This window comes from Mus musculus, chromosome 16 (genome assembly GCF_000001635.26).
Source record: "Mus musculus strain C57BL/6J chromosome 16, GRCm38.p6 C57BL/6J".
In the NCBI taxonomy this organism is placed as follows: domain Eukaryota; kingdom Metazoa; phylum Chordata; class Mammalia; order Rodentia; family Muridae; genus Mus; species Mus musculus.
In genome coordinates, this window is record NC_000082.6 from 49,247,359 (window position 1) to 49,258,256 (window position 10,898).

The following is a 10,898-nucleotide window of genomic DNA, read 5'->3' on the forward strand; positions in this document are numbered from 1 at the left end:
GTCCCCTATCTGATTTAAGATAGGTATAGATCCGTACAACCACTCTGAAATCAGTCTGGCGGTTCCTCCGAAAATTGGACATAGTACTAGCGGAGGATCCTGCAATACCTCTCCTGGGCATATATCCAGAAGATGTCCCAACCAGTAAGAAGGACACATGCTCCACTATGTTCATAGCAGCCTTATTTATAATAGCCAGAAGCTGGAAAGAACCCAGTTGTCCCTCAACAGAGGAATGGATACAAAAACTGTGGTACATTTACACAATGGAGTACTACTCAGCTATTAAAAAGAATGAATTCACGAAATTCCTAGGCAAATGGTTGGACCTGGAGGGCATCATCCTGAGTGAGGTAACCCAATCACAAAAGAACTCAAATGAAATGTACTCACTGACAAGTGGATATTAACCCAGAAACTTAGTATAGCGAGATATAAGGTACAATATGTAAAACATATGAAACTGAAGAAGAATGAAGACCAAAGTGTGGACACTTTGCTCATTCTTAGAATTGGAAACAATCACCCATGGAAGGAGTTACAGAGACAAAGTTTGGAGCTGAGACAAAAGGATGGTCCATCTAGAGACTGCCATATCCAGGGATCCATCCCATAATTAGCCTCCAAGCGATAACACCATTGCATACACTAGCAAGCCTTTGTTGCAAGGACGGTGATATAGCTGTCCCTTGTGAGACTAGGCGGGGGCCTAGCAAACACAGAAGTGGATGCTCACAGTCAACTATTGGATGGATCACAGGGCCCCCAATGGAGGAGCTAGAGAAAGTATCCAAGGAGCTAAAGGGAACTGCAACCCTATAGGTGGAACAACAATATGAACTAACCAGTACCCCAGAGCTCTTGACTCTAGCTGCATATGTATCAAAAGATGACCTAGTCGGCCATCACTGGAAAGAGAGGCCCATTGGTCAGGCAAACGTTATATGCCCCAGTACAGGGGAATGCCAGGGCCAAAAAATGGGAATGGGTGGGTAGGGGAGTGGGGGGGAGGGGGGGACTTTTGGGATAGCATTGGAAATGTAATTGAAGAAAATACGTAAGAAAAAAAAAGAAAAAAAAGTGCAGCACTGACAATATTTAAAGTTGCACTTCCTAGTTAACGACTCCAGTACAGAAACTGCTGTTCTTTTAAACAAAGTTTAATTGGACATACAAGGAAAGAGCGTGGCCATTTGTTCTGTATTTTGTAAACCGTTCCAGTAGGCTTCGGTCTGCCTTTAATTGGCTGAAATGGGTATTAGCAGTTACTTCCTTTATAACAGGGGTCATGGGAACTGGAAAGGTTACCAAACATGGCTCCCGATTACCAGTTTCATTATATGTGAAGCTGAGAGCAAGATCAAACAGATTTCGACACAAATGAGTGCTCAAACCTATGGTGTTCTAATTCTGTCTAGATTAGAAATTCTGTCTGTCTGATCCCTCAGATTACAATTGCTTGTGTTCCGAGACTGTTATCACGTCTTTCTATAGGTCCTCTTGAAGCCATGTACTATATATGCACAGAAAACACCTTTCATTTTGACAAACATTTTTTTCTCATTTTACATTCAATACCCAACATAGCCCATGCCAAATGCTTATGCTGTTTGTAACTCCAGATGAATAATAAGTACAGTAAAGCATTATAAATCCTTAACTATGGGCCTCAGAAGAATCCAGTCTTGCCAATGCTCTAAGAAAATGAGTGTCAGTTAAGTGTGATCTTAGCTATACCTGGTGAAGGCATTCCAGAGTTTACATCCCTCAAAGTTACATCGTAACAGTTCTCTTTAATCTAGTTGAAGACAAGACTCTCATCTTAAAATCAGCACATGGTTTGTAATGTTTATATACAATGGTCTCCCTTTGTGACAGTCTCTTTCAAGTTTAAGTCTAGTTCAGTATGGGTATGACTGTATGATATCTAGTATAAAGGAGTTAGTTTAGCTTTAATGATGGCAATGGCTACCTAGCCACTCTGAGGAAGCTAACAGTTAATGAATGCTATGCAAAAGCTTAGCACTTAGATACTAGAGATCTTGATTACTAGATTGCAACATTCCAGGATATAATGGAGGAAAGGAAGCAGTCATCAGGCACATAAGGGCAACATGAAAACAGTGTGCAGTCATCAGTTATTATAGAGGTTGTGACAGAACCCCACCAAGTTAGGACTGTTCTAGCAGGGAATTCTTATATAGGAGTAAATAAAGACTAGTGTTGTAATCCATGACTCACCTGCACAGGCTAGAGTGGCCTTTGCTAAGTTCACGGAACAGAAGAAAGAAAGAGATTTCATTGGGGCAAGAAAATTTGTATGAGGTAATCTCTGAGAAAGATCGGTGCCACTCATGATATTGCACGAGTGCTGACAAGCACTGATCAGTGAGTGGCCACAGTCACTTCATCAAAGCAGCCCTAAAATCATAGTTGGCCATACCCATCAGCTGGTAGGGGACATTAGGCTTAAAGTGATAGAAAGCTGTTTCATTGCACTGACCTGGGAAAAAAAACACTTCCTGGAAAAAGGTCTGGGGAGTGTTCCCCCACTATTGTCAGTTGGATGCATTTGAGTGGGGTTGGATTGCAACAACTTCATTTAGCATAATGATTTTCCCATTATTCCCACTTAGGTCAAGATTTTTGTTCCCAAAGCATTGCTGACTAACCAGTTTGTGTTTGCATTTTCATTATCCCTTAGTGTCAGACTGAATCTGCCTTGTTTGTCCTGGCTCACATTATAGGAAAATGATGAAAGCCACTATTATGACCAAGGCCACATTTGAGCAATGAAGAGACAGTAAGAAAAGCAGTCTCAGGGCAGGTCTGTGGTACAGTCAATGCAGGATTTCATTTTGTTACTCCCACGGGCAGCCCACTAGACAGCACTGAGCTAATACTCTTTTAAGAGGCTCTGCCGGAGCCTGACCAACACAGATGCAGATGTTTGCAGCCAATCATCTGACTGAGTGTAGGAACCCCAATGGAGGAGTCAGGGGAAGTATTGAAGGAGCTAAAGGGGTTTGCAACCCCATAGGAAGAACAACAGTATCAACCAACCAGATTCCCCCCTCCCCTACCCAGAGCTCCCAGGGACTAAACCACCAACCAAAGAATACACATGGAGGGACTCATGACTCCAGCTGCATATGTAGCAGAGGATGATCTTATCTGGCATAAATGGGAGGGGAGGCCCTTGATCCTGTGGAGGTTTGTTACCCCATTGTAAGGGAATGCCAGAGCAGTGAGGTGGGAGTGGGTGGGTGGGTAGAGGAACACCCTCATAGAAGCAGGGAGGGCAATGGGATAAGGGGTTTGCAGAAAGGAAACCAGTAAAGGATATAACACTTGAAATGTAAATGAATAAAATAACCAATAAAAAAATCACTACTGCCCCCCGAGGACTGGCTTTCTAAGGATTTGATAGGCAACAAGAAAAAGCCTGAAGATCATAGTGTAAAATATAATACATAACAATACTAAAATGCAGACTGCCAATAAGTAGGCTACAAAGCCAATCATGAAAGTGCTTCACTGTACACATCAATTCCAGACACACTTCATGAGACCTCTTGGTACCACAAGGCTTGGTTTTCTGTGGGGAACTGCAGACTGGTCTCCAGTTGAGCTGAGGTCTGAACCCCGAAGAGTGATAATTCACCTTCATGAGCGTTCCCTCATGGTCCTAGAACTCTGGCTCCTGCCTAAGTTACCATCCCCCACGGCCCCCACAAAAGAAGCATGGCTAAAAGTCAAGTAGGCAATGGCCCAAGCTTCTGATCTTCAGGCTAAACACCTCTCTAGTTACCTAGCAACAGTAAAGACCATAAAAAGGGCTGTTCAGCCCCTGCTTGCTCTCTTGTCTCTCTCTTACCCCTCACTCTCACCCTCTCTCTCTTTGTCTTCTTTCCTCTGTCCTCTCTTCTCATCTCTTCTCTCCTCTCTCTTACTCTCTTGCCTTCCCCCTCTCTTCTACTTTCTCTCTTTCCCCCTGCCTTTCTATAATAAAGCTCTAAAACCATAGACAGTCTCTACTCATCAAGGCTGTGCTCACTCTCGTCAGTGTTGGGAACCCCTTCCCTCATCCCTCTCTCCCATAACACTGGTGGCTTTAGCAAAGTAGCTCTGGGAATCCCAGGTAGGGCTGCCCCTAGCCAACCCCCCAAAGAGTGGATCAGAGGCTTGAATGCCCACCCGGGGATGAGTGGAAGGTAAATAGCAGCCCTTCCACTCATGACAGACCAAAGAATAGATAAAACTTTGGTGGGGTGTGAGTATTCCCTGTCCCCATCTTCCCCAGGGCCCCCTTTTTAGTTCCCAACAGTTTTCATTTTCATTTCATTTCTTTTCTTTTCTTATAAGATATTTTTTTCTTGTGCAGCTAATTCAATGAAAAGTACACAAATGTTTCTTTGGTTAGCTAGTAAGCACTTTAGAGCTCTTAGGCTATTTGAATCTAATACTACCAAGAAGATCTAGAGAAGTTTGTTGGACTATGGAAGGCAAAGCTATTGAGTCATTTATGTGTTAAACAGCTAGGGATGCACTCCTATTATGTTACGTTGATAACCACAACTCAAGAACAACAAATCTGACAACTGAGATCTGTACTGTTGAATTTATATCTCTGGCTCCAGTTTCATTGGATATGATAATGCCATGTAAAAGGAAGAGCCAGTGTTCTGATTGGATCCCAAAATATCACAGACTGCATTGGGTCCTCCTTTTTCTCTAACTGAGGCATTATGTTTCTCTGTGTGTCAAAGACTGGATACACTCCTCAAAATAAAAACATTCTATTGGAATGTAGCTGATGATCTCATATATGATACTTTGCATATTTGTAGTTACCTGTAGTGAGATATGACTAGTAACCTTGCAACATTTATTACAAGTCTCTCTACTAAATTCCTAGAGATCATCACCAATTTATGGACCAGGGATATAAGTTTGTGTGCTGTCAAATCCTACACAAAACTTTTATTCAAACTGTAGTTTTTGGCTAGGGTTTTTTGTTGTTGTTGTTTTTTATTTTTTTTTTTGTAGACTTTAATCATGGTGAAGTGAAGAATGGATCTCAATATTTAATATTATACAAAAGTCCAAGTCTATCATTTGCAATTACAAGTAGATCAGTTATTAACTTAGTAATATTAATTATTGCTTTACAATATTAATCAGAAATAATTAATTAGTTAGAATAATATTGATCACTACTTCAGAAATATTAATTAAATAAATGATCCACTTATAAGGTTGTGCAGCTGTAACTTTATAAGGTAACATAGGTTATTTGGTAAACTGTGGGTTTCTTTGCATCTTTAATAAATCCGAGGTTTTGGTGAAAACCCCAGATCTAGATCTTAACAAGGTTCCTCCCTTCGGTGATAGATAGAAAAATGTAAATGGAAAGAATTATCTTTCCTAAAAGAACAGAGCCAGATAAGAGAGCAACTGATCATGGGGTGCCCATATCCATACGGTGTCTGCAAAACATTCTCTACCTAAGGCTCAGGGAACATTCCAGAAGATGGTGGAAATGGGGGTGGTATGAGCCAGTGAAATAGCACATCTTTTGCAAATGACATTTTTTAAACACGGTAGGGAGCGGCACCCATGAGATCTCAAGAACACAGCCACTTACACACAAACTGCACCATGGCATCACAATTCACTATCCCAAGGTGGATGGGTGAAATCTCTGAAGGCCTCAACTCTATTTGAAGAGATGTAGGCATTAATAGCTGCTAAGAGAGGAAGAATCATTCATCTCCAGAAACAAGTCTTCTGCTTGACTATCCAGTCTCCCATGCTCAACCCTAACAGGCCATATGATATATACATATGAGAAACACTAGACAGACTCTGTGTGTGTGTTTAACAATAATAAGGAAGAGTTCATAGATTTGAGGAAAACAGACACAGAAGGAGTTGAAACAAGGAGAAGGTGAGGTGAAATTGTATGAAATAGGCTTTATGAAACCGAGGGCAAATGTGAATTGAATTTACCTGATATGACACAGACATTACGAAGCTCGTTTACGTTTACATAATTAAATTTTTTTAAAAGTTTTATTTATTTATTTGCTTGCTTTTTGTTTGTTTCTTTGTTTGTTTTCCAGAGCTGAGGACCGAACCCAGGGCCTTGCGCTTGCTAGGCAAGTGCTCTACCACTAAGCTAAATCCCCAACCCAATTTAAAAATTTTAAGTTACATTAAAAGTTTACTAGAAATGTTTATCCCATTTACATATATCTATCATATTTATTTTTAAAAATTATCCCAAGATTGTCATTTGCATGAACTTATTACCAGACAAAGATGGCCTTTTATCTTTGCCTTCAAAACACTTAAAAGACAAGCAAGTGTGTCTGGAGCAGAAAAGCTGTAGACACTGCTTTATTCTCTCACCCAAGGAAACTCACAATCTTGTGTTTTTCAACATCCAACAGAGAAAACTAAATATACCTGAGTTACCGTTAATGTTAACAATATCGATTATATGCTTGCTCTAAATGGACTAAAAATATATCAACAATTTTTAAACCCATAGTCTCATGCATTTGAAAAACAACTGAATTTGGATGAACTATTAGACTCCTTAATCAGATGCTTGATTTAAGTGACTAATGTTTTTTTCTTTAGGTCCTTAAAGCTCTTGCTCTTTCACATGTTTTGGCCAAACAAAACAAAACAAAACAAAACAAACAAACAAACAAACAAAACCAAACCAAAAAAAACCAAAAACATACAACATGCAGAGAACATGCAGACCTCCAAATGAATAGCAAAAACCAGTTTGCACTTTAAAAATGCAGTCCAGAGTAAAAACTAACAGTATAAAACCTTAAATGAAGCAATGCACATGACCACTGGATAAGAACTGCTGTAGGAGTCTGGCCCACAAGCTGGAGGCATCTTTGCATGCACAGCCAGACCATGGTTCTAGAGCGAGGATGAATGCTGTGTGTGTGTTTGTGTGTGTGTTGAAGTCACAAGATGTTCTGTAGGTTATTTTTAGTCTTAAACCATCACTACAATGATAAAACTGATGGAATGAAACTAACCTGGCTGAAATGAAGGTATTTTAAGAGATGATTGTTTTTGGTTTTGGTTTTTCAAGACAGGGGTTTCTTTGTGTAGCCCCGGCTCTCTTGGAACTAGCTATGTACACCAGGCTGTGCTGGAACTCACGGAGATCCATCAACCTCTGCCTACTGAGTGCTGGGATTAAAGGCATGTCCCACCACTGCCAGCTCAGAGGTTAAGAGCTCTTGTTCTTACCGAAGTCCCAGCTTCACATAGCAACGATGTGTGGGAAACAACCTTCTCTATCAATAGATCTAGATCCAATGGCCTCTCTTTGGCCTGTTCAGGCATCAGATGTACACAAAGTATGCACACATACGCATAGGTAAGAACTTACACTCATGAAATAATCAAAAATTTAAAAAAGAGAGAGATGGTTTTATCCACCAGTTGACTATCAGACTATCAAAACAATGGGTCCTACGAAACTGAAATTTACCCAAAAAATCTCGTGCTGGGAAAAGATAAAAGGCTGAAGTGTAGGGCCACCTTGCTGGAGAAGCTCCCCCAGAGCGGACAGTGAGAGGTGATGGGCTGACATTGACAGAGACTGCTTTGGTTATACACATTTCTTGCTCTTTACTTAAACCTAAACCTCCTGTCAAGGCCTTAAAGATAGGTTTGGGATAAAGGATTACTGGTAGTAAAGATTTGTTCCTTTTCCTGACGTGGCCACATGGGAAAAATCATCTTTGCTTTTCACTACTAATCCCTTACTAGTTTAGGTGGCTTCCAAAGTGAAGTCTGAGAAGCCTACTTTTTAGAGATGCCATGGCCCAAGGTCTGATTCTAAAACTTACAGATGAGTATGTCATGGTGCTTACAAGATAATAGCAAAGTTCGTTTGTGATGGACTTCACTAAAACCTCCATTCACTCCACAACAAGAAGCCAGGGTCCTCCCTTTCTTGTCCTTCAACCCATAAAGCCAAGTGACTGTCCTGAGGATAGTGTGTGTGTGCGTGTGAGTCGGGCATGGGGGTGGGGTAAGTTGCTCCTTGAGCTTTTGCCTTTTGAATCATACCCCACACGCCTTGATATTCAGGTTTGCAGAACGGCAAATGGTTTTTACTGGGCTGTGCGGAGAGAGTAAGGCTCTCTACCCCTTCTCTCATCTTTGTGAGGGGAGGAGGCAGAGGGCACCCAGTCTCCGTAGAGCCCTCTCAGGTCTACACTCTGGGCAGATGCCTTGTGGGGCTGGCAGGGCACAGCCCACAGGCCTCAGGACTGAGAGATTGGAGTCACTTACCACAGTGAAAAGAACCCAAAAGAAGCGCTGCCACCACGGGCCACATATGGAGGTAGTTATTACCCCGAACTGCTGCTGTGAGCACGCGCTCTCTGTCCATCTCAACTGTTAGCACCTCGAGGCATAGGACTCCAGTACATTCTCTTTCTTCCTTCTTAGCTGGTTAATAATTTCAACCTTTGAGCAGGGTAATGCAAGCAAGTAGCCCCTTGCATGGCGAACGTCTTAAAATTGGGCAAATAACAAATGCGTAGGGAAAAACGGTCACCATTGCAGACAGATCCAGGAGCCCCTACCAGAAGTGTTTCAGGAGCCTTGGTGCAGACCTCTGTGCTGTGCTTGGAAAGTAGGTTGAAAATGTGGCTCCAAGCCACAATGTGAGTAACCAGAGTCAAACCCTTCATCCTGATCCAAGTCTTTCTACAGCTTTTATCTTTTGTAGTACGAAGTGACCTGGCCAAAAAGCCAGACCCTAGAAGATTCTCAGGAGTGTACATCCAGTTACCATTAAGCATGAAATGCGCATTGGTTTTCTTTCATCTGCTGCAAAAGATCCATTCTTACAGTGCCATCCAATACCAGTTCCCTCAGCCATGGCCTCCCAAATGCCCATGGCAGCAATACATTCAGAAACAAAATCACCATTTTCTGGCATACTGTCTCAGTGTGTAAGTGTATTTGATTTTTAAAACACATTAATCTTTTCCCCGAGCATTATCATTTTGTAAAAATCACATGGGGCACTACATCTCTTCTTCAGGATCTTTCATTAAACTGGGCAAACAGAAGGTGTGGCAGATAAATTCTGTTGCTTCGATAAAATACCCCACCAAAGCATCTTAAAGAAGTGTTTATTTTAGCTCACAGTCCAGGGACACACTTTATGATGGTAAGGGAGCCATAGCAACAGGAGCTGTGTCACTCCATCCAGAGTTTAAAGAAGCAGACTGATAAATATCAGCCCACCTTGTTTTTATACAGTCCAGAATTCTAGTATAGGAAATGATGCCATCCACACTGTATGCATTTCCTTCCCTTAATTAACTTGATCAAATCCCTCAGGTGATCCTAAACTGTATCAAGTGGATTATCAAGATTAACCATCATGGAAGGTATTTTAATAGATGTCCGGATATGATCTGGGGATAGAATTGCTTTGTAAGATTTGATCATGACCCTTAGCTAGACTCACTAAAGGGCACAGGGACAAAATCCTAATTAACAAAATCAGAAATGAAAAGGGAGACATAACAACAGATCCTGAAGAAATCCAAAACACCATCAGATCCTTCTACAAAAGGCTATACTCAACAAAACTGGAAAACCTGGACGAAATGGACAAATTTCTGGACAGATACCAGGTACCAAAGTTGAATCAGGATCAAGTTGACCTTCTAAACAGTCCCATATCCCCTAAAGAAATAGAAGCAGTTATTAATAGTCTCCCAGCCAAAAAAAGCCCAGGACCAGACGGGTTTAGTGCAGAGTTCTATCAGACCTTCAAAGAAGATCTAACTCCAGTTCTGCACAAACTTTTTCACAAGATAGAAGTAGAAGGTATTCTACCCAACTCATTTTATGAAGCCACTATTACTCTGATACCTAAACCACAGAAAGATCCAACAAAGATAGAGAACTTCAGACCAATTTCTCTTATGAACATCGATGCAAAAATCCTTAATAAAATTCTCGCTAACCGAATCCAAGAACACATTAAAGCAATCATCCATCCTGACCAAGTAGGTTTTATTCCAGGGATGCAGGGATGGTTTAATATACGAAAATCCATCAATGTAATCCATTATATAAACAAACTCAAAGACAAAAACCACATGATCATCTCGTTAGATGCAGAAAAAGCATTTGACAAGATCCAACACCCATTCATGATAAAAGTTCTGGAAAGATCAGGAATTCAAGGCCAATACCTAAACATGATAAAAGCAATCTACAGCAAACCAGTAGCCAACATCAAAGTAAATGGAGAGAAGCTGGAAGCAATCCCACTAAAATCAGGGACTAGACAAGGCTGCCCACTTTCTCCCTACCTTTTCAACATAGTACTTGAAGTATTAGCCAGAGCAATTCGACAACAAAAGGAGATCAAGGGGATACAAATTGGAAAAGAGGAAGTCAAAATATCACTTTTTGCAGATGATATGATAGTATATATAAGTGACCCTAAAAATTCCAACAGAGAACTCCTAAACCTGATAAACAGCTTCGGTGAAGTAGCTGGATATAAAATTAACTCAAACAAGTCAATGGCCTTTCTCTACACAAAGAATAAACAGGCTGAGAAAGAAATTAGGGAAACAACACCCTTCTCAATAGCCACAAGTAATATAAAATATCTCGGCGTGACTCTAACGAAGGAAGTGAAAGATCTGTATGATAAAAACTTCAAGTCCCTGAAGAAAGAAATTAAAGAAGATCTCAGAAGATGGAAAGATCTCCCATGCTCATGGATTGGCAGGACCAACATTGTAAAAATGGCTATCTTGCCAAAAGCAATCTACAGATTCAATGCAATCCCCATTAAAATTCCAACTCAATTC

The 10,898-nt window shown here is 40.9% G+C and overlaps 1 long non-coding RNA gene across 4 annotated transcripts in view; it reads right to left on the bottom strand.

Moving 5' to 3' along the window:
• The window catches only part of 1700026J12Rik (RIKEN cDNA 1700026J12 gene), a 45,133-nt gene extending 36,719 nt beyond the window's left edge, over positions 1-8,414 (bottom strand). For all 4 annotated transcript variants that reach the window (NR_166910.1, NR_166908.1, NR_166909.1 and 1 more), the window contains exon 1: positions 8,341-8,414. This is a non-coding gene — a long non-coding RNA (RIKEN cDNA 1700026J12 gene). The remainder of the gene's footprint in view (positions 1-8,340) is intronic.
• Between the last annotated feature and the right edge of the window lie 2,484 nt (positions 8,415-10,898).